General features: G+C 32.4%; 1 long non-coding RNA gene and 1 pseudogene across 1 annotated transcript; both read right to left on the bottom strand.

Moving 5' to 3' along the window:
• Positions 1-581: 581 nt before the first annotated feature.
• Positions 582-1,290, bottom strand: LOC147504352 (ATP-dependent 6-phosphofructokinase 2 pseudogene; annotated as a pseudogene).
• Positions 1,291-9,593: 8,303 nt separating this feature from the next.
• LOC147504351 (uncharacterized) lies at positions 9,594-11,892 on the bottom strand. The gene is made up of 2 exons (XR_015220390.1): positions 11,825-11,892; positions 9,594-10,072 (listed from the first exon to the last, which is right to left on the bottom strand). It is a non-coding gene; the product is annotated as an uncharacterized LOC147504351 (long non-coding RNA).

Here is an 11,892-nt window from a genome sequence, read left to right as displayed (position 1 = left end):
TTTGCCAAGCAAAAGGCTTTGCCAAACATCAAAGGTACGCATTGTTTGGTTGGAAAGCAACATAGGGTGTCATTCCAAAAATTCCCTTCTTACCAAAAGGAGAATTTCCTTGAGCTGACACACAGATTTTTGTGGTCCTATGAAAGTGAAGATCCACGGGGGAGCTTTGTACTTCTTGACTTTAATTGATGATGCATCAAGAAAGATATGGGCATATAGTCTATAGACTAAAGATGAAGTTCTCAATATGTTCAAGACGTTCCATAGCATGGTGGAAAGAGAGAAAGGGAAGCCTTTAAAGTGTATTCGTTCAGATAATGGGGGAGAGTACATTGGGCCATTTAAAGAGTATTACAAGAATCATGGGATTCGTCATGAGGAGATAGTTTTCAAGACACCACAGCAAAATGGTATAGCCGAGAGGATGAACCATACCATTGTAGAAAGGATGAGATACATGTTTAACTCCATAAGTCTCTAAAATGACATGTCTAACATCCTCGTACTGATTGAAATCAATAATGTCCAAGAAATATAGGTGTCTGCATTTCTTAAGAGATAAAAGACTACCATATATACCTCTAGTTCTTTGAAAAGTCGGGTTGGTTAGAAACAAACCTTACCCACGCCCACTTATGGTCATTTATGTTGACAACATTCTTTGACTGTGCCACCTCATCCAACGGTATGTACGCATAGTTCCCATTAATAGGACCTGATACAAATTTAGTATATCCTGCCATGACACCATGAATTACAGAGTGTGCAGTATAAAATATATGTAGCATTCGCAGGGACAGCTCATACCATATAAGTTGGATCAATGTACTTCAATGTGAATAGTTCTCCTGGATGGTCCCTCGCCCTCTACCGCTTCAACTCCGATTTCAACCAGACCCCAGTATTCAAGAAAATAGGGTTACCTGACTCTTCTTTCTCTTCCTTCTAGGCATCAGTTCTTGGGATTAATTCCTACCTAGCTATTTCCGCAATCACCAGTACAGCATGCCCGTTCATTTTCAATCTGTGCCCAAGAAATTAAAATAGTCCCCCCTCCCCTTCCAAAAAGAAATCATTTTTAGGAATTAAACAACAATCTACATCATAGCTACTTAAGGTTGAATGAAGAGCAATATGACCTGTACTACGACCCATTAACTTCACTAGACCAATACCATTAACTGCACTCTCTGCCTTTACATGAGCGACACTAATTGCTTGCTGAGCCACTTTTACAGCTGTCTCAAAACCAAAAGATCTGTCGATAAATGTATCTAATGATGAAATCATGAGAAACCTAAATCATTTTGATGAACTGTCATTTTCATGGGATATTGTTTAGTTACTCAGCTGTTCATCAATTATTTGTTTGTTGATGGGTCAAGAATTGCTTGTTGGTTAATGTTAATATTTCCTTTATCCATATATCTTTTCTGGTTATTGGAGATTTTTTAATAAAATATGAAGTTCAACCCGAACGTGTTTAAATGTTTTTTGCAATGTGGATTAGTATACTATGCTTTCTAGATATCTAGTAGTGTGATCAGCTTCCAAATGTGCATTTTATTTGATAGGGTCCTTAGATATATATTATAGTTATACCTTCTTGGCATTATTTTTCAAGGCTTCACAGAGTCTCCAATTTTTCGTAAACTCTAATACTAATTAGGAAAAAAAAGGAATTTCAAATCCTTAGATATATATTATAGCTATACCTCTCACCAATCTATTTTTTGAAACACTCAAATAAACTCCAATTTTTTCTAGACTATATTACTATTTACTAATTACAAAAAAGTAGGATATAAATAAATAACCAATCTCATCTAGAGTTTTACAAAGTTTCCAACTTTTCCTAAACAATATGGCTCTATTTTTCAAGGCTTCACAGAGTCTCCAATTTTTTGTAAACTCTAATACTAATTAGGAAAAAAAATGAATTCCAAATCCTTAGATGTATATTATAGTTATACCTCTCACCAATCTATTTTTTGGAACACTCACATAGACTCCAGTTTTTTCTAGACTATATTAATATTTACTAATTACGAAAAAGTAGCATATAAATAAAGAACCAATCCCATCTAGAGTTTCACAAAGTTTCCAACTTTTCCTAAACAATATAGCTAATTACGGCAAAAAAAAAAGATACAAAAAACTAAATTGCTAAAAACAATAGTTTCAACCAAAAACAATTTTCCTAATACCCTTACGCGACAAAGAATAGTTTCCACACTAATCTCAGGTGAAGTTCAACATAACAAAATTTTTTTTTCTAGAAAATGACAATGAAACTATGAAAAAACAAAAGAAAAAATAAATTTAGTTGCTTGAACATTTACTTTATGCATTTGTTAACCACACATGTGACTGGGAAAAAAGAAAAAAAAAGTTAACTAATCATAAAATAAGTAACAATACGGGTGTACACCCAAAACAAATAAAATTGTATTGCATGCACTATATATATGGGCCTAACAAATAAAGTCAGATCAATTTGATGTGACATCTATTGTGAGATTTAGACATTTAGTCATAGTTAAGGATTTCAAAAACTACAATTCCACCCACAATAATTACGACATATTCCAATTAAATTTCTGAATTTTATAAGTTCCAATTTTAGAGGAATAACGAGATTCAATTAAAGCGAACGTTGACTTAAATAAATTGTATAACTATTGATTTTGTTAAAGTGGACGTTGGGCTTAAATAAATTATATACCAAACCAAACCAAATTACATGTGGAAAATTAAATAATGCAAAAAATAACATCACAAAATATATAATAGAAAATTAAAACAAAATAACGGCAAACCAATAATGACAAATATTATAAAATATATAATATTGCATGAAACTAATGTCAAAGAACAATTAATGGGAAACAAAAAACTATATGCAAATGTATCGAACTAATCTCAAATAATATTTAACAGAAAATCGAAAATTGGATGCACATGCAAGCATTAAGCTAATCTTAAAAAGTAATTAATGGACAATCGGAATATGGATACAACTGCATTAAACTAACCTCAAATAATAATTAACGGGAAATCAAAATTTGGATGCAAATACATCGAATTAACATCAAAAAATAATTATCGGAAAATTGGAAACTGGATGCAAATGCATTGAACTAACCCTCAGAGATTAAATTAAAAGGGAATCGGAATTTGGATGCAACTGTACTAAACTAACCTAAATAAAATTAACTATAAATTGAAAACAGGATGCAAATGCGTGAAACTAATCTTAAAAAATAATTAATAGTAAATCGAAAACTAGATGCAACTACACTGAACTAATTTCAAAAAATAAATTGGATGCAAAGCATTGAACTAACCTCAAGAAATAATTAATGAAAAATTAGAAATTGGATGAAATTCATTGAACTAACCTCAAACAATAATTAATAAAAAATCGAAAACTAGATGCAAATGCAACCTCATCGAATAATAAATGAGAAATATAAAACTGGATGCAAATGTAATAAACTAATCTAAAAAAATGATTAATGGGAAATCATAAATTGGATGCAAATGCATTGAACTGACCTCGAAGAACAATTAACAGGAAATTGGAAATTGGATGCAAATGCATTGAACTAACTGTAAAGAATAATTAACAATAAATCGGAAACAGGATGCAACTACATTGAACTAACCTCAACAAATAAATAACAGAAAATCATAAACTTGATGCAAATGCATTGAACTAATCTCAAAATATAGTTGTGTTATATGTTGTAGGAATGTCTTGATAAGTATAGTTTTGTATTTAAAACGGTGTTCATCTTATATTTTTTCTTATGATTGGTAACACCTTGCTATTCAAGTAGCTTCAATATGAACTTCGTCTTATAAGACAATTTCACAAAATTTCAATCAAACTTCTATTATTAAATAACAAAATGAAGTTGAAGGATTTTATCAATGGTGAGTTATTTTTTTTTTAATAGAGAGTACGTGGGGTTTTCATGTTATAAGAAATTTGGATGAGTGATCAATACAATATTTGTATATAATAGTTTTGCATATATAGTTGCATATATTTTTCAGAATAATTAATATGATAGGACCCGTTCATAAATAATCTTTGAAGATCCCACATAGTGAGTCAGGTATAATTTAAAGAATAATTAACAGGAAATCGGGAACTGGATAATCTTTATTGATCCCATATAGTAAATCAAGCATAATTTATTTTTATGTCATGTTTGCAATTATGGACACTACAGATGAATTAGTAGAAAGTTGGTATTACACACCATATTAAATAATTAAAATGAAATCAAAAACTGGATTCAAATACATTTAACTGAGCTCAAAGAGTAATTAACCGGAAATTGAAAACTTTATGCATATATGATAAACTAAACTCAAAAAATAATTAACTAGAAATTGAAAACTGCTGCAACTGCATTAAACTAACGTCAGAGAATAACTAACGGGAAATTAGAAATTGGATGCAATCCTTGAAAAATATTTAACGGGAAATCAGAAACGGTATGCAAAAATACATCAAACAAACCTCAAATAATAATTAACGGAGAATTGGAAACTTGATGCAAATGCATTTAACTAACCTAAAAAAATAATTAACGGGAAATCAAAAACCGAATGTAACTTTATTGAACTAACCTCATAGAATAATTGGTGGGAAATTAGAAACTAGGTGCAAACGCATTGAAATAACCTCAAAGAATAGTTAGAAGAATTAGAAACTAGATGAAATTGCATTGAACTAACCTCAAAACATAAATAATCAAAAATTATAAACTAGATGCAGATGTATTAAACTAACCTCAAAGAGTTATTAATGAGAAATCGAAAACTGGATGCAAATGCAATGAACTAATCTAAAGACTAATTAACAAAACATCCAAAAATGGATGTAACTTCACTGAAGTAACCTCAATGAATAATTAATGAAAAATCATAAATTTGATACAATTGCATTGAACAAACCTGAAAAAATAATTAACAGAAAATCGAAAACTTGTTGCAAATGCATTGAACTAACCTCAAAGAACAATTAACGGAAAATCATAGATTGGATGCAACTACATTGAACTAACCTCAAACAATAATTAACGGGAAATCGGAAACTGGATGCAACTATATTAAACTAAAATCATAGATTAAGTAATAGGCCGGGAAATCAGAAATTGGATGCAATCTCCTTGATGAGTATTTAACAGAAAATCAGAAACTGAATTCAAATGCATTGAAATAACCTCAAAGAATAGTTAATTGGAAATTGTAAACCAGATGTAACTACATCGAACTACCCTCAAAGCATAAATAATCAAAAATTGGAAGCTAGATGCGAACTAATCTTGAAAAATAATTAACGGAAAATCAGAAACTGGATGCAGATGTATTGAACTAACGTCAAAGAGTAATTAATGGGAAATTGGAACTTGTATGCAAATGCAATGAACTAATCTCAAAGAGTAATTAACGAAACATTGAAAACTATATGCACCTGCACTGAATTAATTTGAATAAATAATTAACGGGAAATCATAAACTTGATACAACTACATTGAATTAACCTCAAAAGATAATTAATGGGAAATCGGAAACTAGATGCAACTACATTGAACTAACTTCAAATAATGATTAACGTAAAATCGGAAACTTGATGCAAATGCATTGAACTAACCCCGAAACATAGTTATATTATATATAGGGAGAATGTAATGTCTTGACAAGTATAGTTTTGTATTTTAAGTAATATTTATTATAATTATTTTATTATAATTGGGAATGTCTTGCTATTCAAGTAACTTTATTATAGTTTTCAGGTTACAGAGCAATTCAGACAACTTATCATAGAAGTTGCGTCTTAGCACCTAAAAGAGCCTTAATTACGCTTATTAAGAAGACTCGAAGCTGCTATGAAAAAGTGCTGAAAAAGTCAAAGGTTAAAGTCAAAGGTCAAAGGTCAAAGGTCAAAGAGTCATAACCAAAGAGCATAAAGTCAAGTCCTCAACTCAGAAGACCAGAGATAGATGTCCTTAACACAAAAGAAGGCTTTATCTAAAACCTATCTTGATCTAGAAGAAAAAGCAAAAGGAAAAAGCAAAAGCATAAAGCAAATGATGAGGTGTCTCAAATGTAATGGAGAATGGCAAATCAGTCTTTTATAAAAAGTAGGGTTATAAGAACCAAAAGTTAGGGAGAGATAATGCACCTAGACTTATTCTAGTGTCATGTAGGATTTATTTTCTAGTCATTTTCATTCAAGTCATTTTCATTCAAGTCATTTACTTTTTGTTCTTCAATCAATCAATCATTTCATTTCTTTGTTGTTCTTCTTTCAATCAATCATTTCATTTCTTTCAAGTTATGTTTCCAATCATTTAAACAACTTAGTCTTTAAAGTTATTCAATCCAATAGAGTAACCAATACAAGTTCTAAAACTAAAGAATCTACTTTCCTTCCTTCTAAAACTCCTAACTATTCAAACTTCAAACAATCTATGGTAAACCTCACTTCAAAATACTTTGAAACTAATCACTTACTACAGCTTCAAATGGCGTCGTCGTCAAGGATTGAAGGAGCAAGGATGCTTGGTTGAGCATCTAAGGAGGGAAGCATCACTCTCACTTTTTCACTTCTTATTTTTCTAATTTTTCTTTATTTATTTTATTATTTTTCATTACTGATTTACTTTTTAGCAAATCCAGGTTCAAGATCAACATGATGGAGAGGAGCTAAAGCTGCAGCTGGAGGATGACCGGACTTGGCCGGAATCCGACGGGTGACCACCCAGTCAACTCTACACAGTGATACCTGATTTTTTCACAATTCAATTGTTTTTCGTGTGTGGTTGTACTGTGAAACTCGAATTTTGTAATAGAGTAATATAAATTAGTGGAACTTGTTTGTAATAGATAGAGATAAAAAAAAGGAAAAAAAAACGGAAAAAAATAGAAAAATATGAGTTTTTGATTAGTTATTTAGATTAATATGAGTTGAAAACTTGGTTGAAGTTCTGCAACTTACCAAGACTTAGAGTTTTCATTGCCTTAGAAAGTTCAAGTGTGCGAGGCGAGTCATGAATCATACGCTCGTGCACATTGAATCAACTTGGTAATCAATACTCTAATTACATTTAACTATAATTAATCTAGATAATCTATCTAAACTAGTTCATATATTAGATTAGTATTAGTGTTAGTTTACTTTTATGTTTTGAGACCTTGAAGGCAAAGTTGTTTAATTATCAAAAGCCTGGACTATGGGCTTTTTAAGTGGACCTTTTTTGTAACCTAAAACAGGGAACGCTCGAACGGTTGGGCCTGATTCTCAGATCACGCGCCAACCAACATTATCGTCTCCTCAAGTAGCGTGTAACAACAGTACGTTTGAAAGGTAAATTCTAAACCTCCTCGAAACCCATGTAAGAGGATACCTTGAGTGTTCAAGCATGCTTACGTGTTGTTTGAAATTTAATTTCCGCACTGCAATTTACATTCACGCATAAGGCTGAACTCGAGCCACATAACAACCATTGGGAAGTCATTCCCAATGTAGATAAATCGGACGATGCTTGATTTTTAAGGCCCTAGACCAAAAAAATAAATTAAAATCAATCAACTAGATACCAAAGTAGTCACGGTCCTCTAAAAAAGGACAAACATATAGCCACGAGGATTTAGAGTAATCAATTGTTAGATTCCGGTAGACTAACTACCTTCCTCACTCCCCTCCCCCAGATTCATCGCGAGTGAGATTCTTGGTAGCACACCACTTGGTGAAGTGACTACCTACTCTTCTGAGCCTTTTAGTAGAGTCATCCTAGTCTCGCGCCCAATTGTTCCTTTGAACAGGGCATAGTAAATTATAGGGTTTTTTTAGGTCTTGGTCATAATAATAGTTTGTTTATTACGGTTTGGTCCATAAAAGCTTGAATATTAAGGTTTGGTCCTACTCCGGGTTCTTGACTGTGGTTTTTACAAGCAGATTGACCACAGTCAACTGAGTTGACTTACAGTCAAGAACCCAAAGTAGGACCAAACCCTAATATTCAAACTTTTTCGGACCAAACCCTAATAAACAAACTATTATTAGGACCTAGACCTAAAAACTCCTAAATTATAAACCAAGCAAAGTTTTCAAAACTCCATACTTGCAAAAACAAATTTCGATTGCTTGAGCATACTTTGTATCGTTTGTGCATGTTAGGATAGTTTTGCTTTCTTGCTAAAAGTGCATGATACTACGTTTAGGCACTACAGGTATTAGCAAGAATAAAACTTACTCACGTAGGAGAGCACGTCATCTTAGACAATCTCTTATTTCTAGTCCTCCATCTACTAAGATGGCTGATGTAGTCTAGTTGTGAGTATCTCAAAGTTGTTGATGTGGTTCACCATAGATTGTTTAGAGTTTGAATGGTTGGGAGTTGAAGAAAGGAAAGTAGGATCTTTAGTTTAGGACTTGTGTTGGTTACTAGTTTATAAAGAACATTGAAAATCTTAAGTTTTTTTAATGATTGAAATAACACAAACTTGAAAGAAAAGGATTGAAATGATTGATCGAAAGAAAGATGATTGATTGATTGAATAACAAAAGCAAATAACAAGATTGAAAATGAAGAACAATAAAGTAAATGACTTGAATAAAAAAAAGACTAGAAATTAAATCCTACATGACACTAGAATAAGTCTAGGTGCATTCTCTCTCCCTAACTTTTAGTTCTTATACCCCACTTTATGCAAATGACTGATTTGCCCTTCTCTATTACATTTGAGACACCTTATCCTTTACTTTATGCTTTTGCTTTTTGATTTCATCTTGATCAAGATAGGTTTTAGAGAAAGCCTTCTTTTGAGTTGAGGACATCTATGTCTGGTCTTCTGAGTTGAGGACTTTGACTTTCAGCTCTTTGGTTATGAGCCATTGACCTTTGACCTTTGACTTTGACTTTGACTTTGACTTTGACTTTGAATTTAACTTTTTTAGCACTTTTTCATTACAGCTTTGGGTCTTCATATTAAGTATAATTAAGGCTCCTTTTGGTGCTAAGATCCAGCTTTTATGATAAGTGGTCTGAATTTCTCTGTAACCTGGAAAAAACAATAAAAGCTATGAGTTGTCTTTTCATTAAGCTTAAGAAGGGCTATAGTGCAGTAATGTAAGGGTAATAAAACGCACATTTGGGAGCTGATCACCACCCCTAAATAGCATCTTGCTTGTCCTCAAGCAAGGATGAGAGAAAAAATTAAGATCACAAACACTACACCATATCAGTCTATTTGTAACGGATATACATCTGTTACAAAAAATATTAGTAACAGTTATCTTGCGTTGACACAAAAACGTGACAAATATTAGTAACGGAAATTAGTAACACTTAATATCCGTTGGAAAATTTACTAACGGATATAAAGTGTCACTAAAATTAATTTCAGTAACAAATACATAATCGTTAGAATTTATTAGTAACGGATATCAAAAAATTTAATTCTCCATCAGTAACGGATATAAATGTCACTATGATTTTATAGTAAGGGATTTTGTCTGTTAGTGTTAGAATGTTTCTAACGGTTACATATCCGTTACAAATGAATTATTCTTTAAAAAAAAATTACATTTCCTGGCAGTATTACAACACCTAAACCTGCACCTTCACTCTACAATGTATCAACCAAATTCTTCTATTCATCCATAAACCTTCACATTCATTGCACAAAATACTCATTTAAAAAACAAAACATTTATTTATTCCACTACTATCAAATTCTTAAAAAGTATAACTCCCAAACTTCCAAGTATTTAAACTCCTAATGGAGTAAAATTACAACATGCCAATTAAATAATACATGTGCTTACAACTACAAACTAAGTCTTCTTTCGCAGAAAGAAAGCCCCTCCCACCATTTTAAAGCCAAGTGAGAAAAGTTCATCAACTCTAAATTTCTTGACCTACACAATGAAGAAAATGTATCAAGGACTTGGATAGAAAAAAATGATTGCAAAAGTTCATAAATTAATACTTGTAACACAACATATCCATTAAGCTTGCACATTGTTCTTCCGAATTATATATGACATCTACACAAGTATGTGTAGGAACCATTATTTCATAATGCAAATTTCTACAAACCGCGAGAACCACGCGCAGCGGAATTAATGGGTTCTCACGATTTTGGATTAGAGAACATACCTTTTAGATCCGGTTTTGATAACTCTGAGAATCCAAGCTTTATGAATCCGAATCAACAATTAACCCCTTGATCTTCTGTTGTATTCCTTTAGAATAGATTGGACATTGTGTGGGCAACGATCTACCAATCACCTTCTTTCTCACAAAACTAGATCCAATTTTGGATCTATCTTTCCTTGCCTCTTTTCTGTTTCAGTGAATAGTGAATTTCAGCTAGAGAGAAGAAGGATTCTATTTATAGGCTACAACAGGGACCATGAGGAGAAATTAGGGTTGAGCCTCCTGACGGGCTTGGGCTTCCCATGTTTGCCCAGAACACACGGCCCAAGTCTGTCAACAAATGGCTTATTCCACTAAAGGCCATTGTTGCACTACCGCCCTAATCCCAAATTACATGTCAGCGTTTATGGGCTCCATATTATATGCTCGTTGATATCCCCGTGTTTAAGATATCGAATGTCCATTGATTAAGTCAAGTTACTGACAACTACATTAATTAACTTCTTATGTCCTTAAGTAGTACCACTCAACCTCATTGTCATATCAGAATAAATCCACCTACAGAGTTTACATGACAATCTTTTTGAGCTCCTCAAGGGGACATCATCAACCCGACTTCCTGCGGGTCACGGATTCCTTCTATAATCAATAGCACACCTTACATACAATGTCATTACCCAATCCTACGAGTTTGTTGATTCACACTCAATCAATGAATCTCACTCATTGATGATTTAAAGCAATGTGCAATGTACATAAGTGTCCCTTATTATATCCGGATTAAGAGGACAAGCATCCATAATAACAGAGGAGTTTGTTCTCTTACATAGTCAGTATAAAGAGAAACAACCTCACTTGGTCCTGTTCAATATACACAAAGTGTACTAGTGTAATCCTATAGTCAAGATAGACTAATACCAGATTATACTACAACCATAATAATGGTTTGTCCAAATCCATCTAGGTTGTGAACGATTACTTATACTTTATAAGGTACTGATGATATGATCTTCTATGTGTTCACACCATATCATCTACAACATAAATTTTTAGACACATGCATATAACTAATAACATATATAATATCCATAACATTTGCCCATATGATTCTCATTCAAAATATAAAGAATTAGAGTTAATACAAAAGTAATGCTTTTAGTATATAACCTTATCAGTATGAACATGAACCCTACTTAGCAAAAAGAAAAATGAGGCTGAGTCCACATTAGCACTTCTAGAATACAAATGCATGGCATCAATTTGTGCAAGTGTAAACACTAATCAGCTACATATGCCTACCATATAATGCATCTCCTGTCAGATAATGCAGCATATAGTATTCAACATCCACAAGATATCCTATAACTCACAATCCAACTCCAACTAAGATAAAAATGTGCTCAAAATCAGTGCATCCCTTAAGCAGACTGCGTATAAGTATATATTCTCAAAAATCTACCGAGTCGACAATATTTAAATCATGGCTACAAATAGAATAGACTAACTACTTACCTAGTGTTTGCACTACCAACACATAAGATTTAACTAAGATTTAAAAATCATCTGCAATATAATAATTTAAATTGTAGGCAAGCACAACATAGTAACTTCAGTAAGATTTGAATGAGTTCTGATTTTACCTCCATATCATCAGGACATAGCTTGGATAAGCTACTTGAATTGGTCCAGGACCAAGCAGGAGTTATCT

Source organism: Coptis chinensis, chromosome 4, assembly GCF_015680905.1.
Source record: "Coptis chinensis isolate HL-2020 chromosome 4, ASM1568090v1, whole genome shotgun sequence".
NCBI classification, from domain to species: domain Eukaryota; kingdom Viridiplantae; phylum Streptophyta; class Magnoliopsida; order Ranunculales; family Ranunculaceae; genus Coptis; species Coptis chinensis.
Note: the sequence above shows the minus strand (reverse complement) of the source record. Positions and strands in the feature narration are given on the sequence as shown.